Below are 2,880 nucleotides of genomic sequence, written 5' to 3'. Positions count from 1 at the left end.
AACTCAAACCTGCTCCAGGGTCGTCTTGCTTGTTTGCATGGGGATTGGCTGGAGGGTGGTGTCAGATGTCGTGATAGATTGCAAGGAGAAATGCTCAATCTACCAATGATCAATGCAGCATTTCTTTAATACCATCAAATGCTCAATGCACTGCACATTGAAAAGAACAACGAATATTGTGCAGTTTCTTTTGTCATGAATTACAATTCATTTTAACCTACAAATGAACACAGGTAGGTCTTACTTTGCCTCAAAACATCACACTTTTCACGTCACTCATCTTCCTCGTCTGACATTTGACGTGACTCAGGCTGCATGCAGTCGTGATCGTACTTGTCAGTCTTTTTCTACTTAAATCGTTCAGAGGGTTTTGGGTAGAGTGCTAGACCTTTCCGAAACCAAATATAGGCGAATTCATAGCATCATTCCCAATTTGTGTCAATGACATAGGGCCAGCAATTTCACAAGTTCACAACACAATCATCATTACAGCGGTCCACACGCATTTCGTGTAGGGCTTTAAGTTCGTCCATAAAGTTGGCTCGTCGTCGCCATTTTCGAATAATGTCATCAGGTACGTTGTGTATGAATTGTACGAAACTCGTGGCGAATCTGTGCATGTGGGGGGGAAACGGAATTGTATGATCATTACATCTACTACTTCTTTTCCCAATAAATTATAAACATTTCATATCATGTCAATAACACTATGAAATGCATGCATGCTTGGTTACTTGCAGCGCTTATTTCACGTGTTTCGTACGTATTCCAACACTCCTTTGGGGCGCCATGATTGTTCATGAGATTTCTAATCGTGCCACTCGATCGATCCTTCTTGAATGACAGCCGCATTAACCGCTGAATAATAAACCTTTTAACATAACGGCTGCTTTCGCATGGCAGGGCCGATGTCGCTGATCTCAGCCATGGCAGCAGTCACGGGGAAGATGATACGGTTGCCATGGAAACTGCAGATGTAAATGACAATAATGCCGAAATGCGAGATTTGATGGCTCCCACCCCAGCTATGACACCATCAGCAGTGCCAGTAGTACAACCACCTCCTCCAGCTCCACTACATTTACAACCACAACTCCCACGTCAAGGCAGACCGCCGAGTCGTGGTCGAGGCCAAACAGTAGTACGACCAGTAGCTAGGAGCAGGCACACGTGGCCATGCTGCACACACGCGTGCACAATCACCAAGTCGCCCACGAGGTACGCATGGTGTAAGTGAGTCAGAGCAATCGGATTCATCAAGCAACCATGACATCATACTACATGTAGTTTCTAATCAGAGAGGACGTGGTCGTGGGCATGGCCGTCGTCGTGGGCGCCCAGCTAGCAAAAAAGTGGACCCCATATGGGATTTAGGCTGGGCAAATGGGGCCCATAAAATAGAAGGTTGGTTCTAAGTGGGTCCCACCTGGGCTAAAATGGGCAACTTTGTTCTGACTGGGACCTCAGTGGGGATTGGGCGGGTAAACATGTGCAACAAATTTGTTGTTTCACTGAACTTGCCCATCTGAATCCCATGTGGGACCCAGCTAGCATAAAATTGTCAGCACAAAATAATTATGTTTAAAATAAAGTCAAATTTCATTTTTAAAAATCCTGAGTAGTCCAAATGGAAAAAATTTTTTCTAATTTATTGTACGTGTGTAGCTGATTCATGCTTTTTTAATGGTGAACTCATACATTTCCGACTATTTACCTCGGTGAATCGGTGATGATTAGCGTTATGATTTAGCCTGGTCCAAATGTGCCGCCATTGGTGTCATCGACCGCATTTTCAATTTAACCGCGAAATGTCCAAATTTTCTCGCTTTTGCTCATTAAATCAAGGTAATTTCAATTTATAACTTCCACTGGGTTTTTTCCACTGTTGTTTTCCCTCTGTCAGTACCGGTACCCTAGCTTATTATAATTCAATATGCTCTCCAGGGTTCGAATTTTGGCTAAAAATCTAGTGGACAGCAGGACCACCAACTTCAGAAAGTTGGCGGTACTGCACAAAAAATGGTGGTCTGCTTATTTACTAGCAGTGAGTAACAAACTAGTATACAAAAATAACCATTGGCATTAACAGCATACATGTAACTTAGAGTTGGTCAAATAATATATCTCAAGTTCTAGGAATGTCGGGGAGCTTGTTGGAAAAGTTTTACTTTCGTTCTATTCTCCCCAGCCCACGATACCCCCATGAATAGATCAAAGTTACAAGTGCCTATAGAATCTAGATACAGTTTACATTTCTTCTAGATATCAATAAAAATAGTCCACTTTCTACGTAAAAAAGTGACGAATTCAGTTAACAGCTTTGATTACGTGCGTGTCAGGTATCACTGGTCGTGCCCTCACTCCCCACGATAACCCCTGCGACATATGAACTTATTGGTATGCGGTCATAAAAACACTGGGGTCATGCCGCAATCGATTTCTTAGACTGTGACAATGTTTTGTTCATGTGGCGAATCATGCAATGAGGGAGTTCATGCCCTCGGCTCTAGATGATTTGGATACCCTGTCTACGCTCAGGAACGGAGCGTATTAGAACGCGCTCCTGTTTACAAGTCTGTCTAAACAGCCATTGCGATAACCGTACTCCGTAGTATTTCAGCGTAATATGAGGGGAGAAAGTGCTGGTCAGGAAGACTTTCGTAGAGATGGTGACCGAAGCAAAAACTTGGTTGCCACGGGCCTCCGGGTCGGCACTAATTTCGAACCCTGATCCTCTCGCAAGCTTTCACGCGCTGCGATTAGTGCGGCTCAGACTTCGTAGTTGAAAACATAATATTCTGAAGATAATTTTAAGGCTATAGTAGGCCTAGTTATATTGGATAGGCCCAAGGCTCATTTAGGTTTATCTTGTTGGTCACT

The sequence above is a fragment of the Priapulus caudatus genome, unplaced genomic scaffold (genome assembly GCF_000485595.1).
Source record: "Priapulus caudatus unplaced genomic scaffold, Priapulus_caudatus-5.0.1 Scaffold1091, whole genome shotgun sequence".
Classification (NCBI taxonomy): domain Eukaryota; kingdom Metazoa; phylum Priapulida; class Priapulimorpha; order Priapulimorphida; family Priapulidae; genus Priapulus; species Priapulus caudatus.
Note: the sequence above shows the minus strand (reverse complement) of the source record.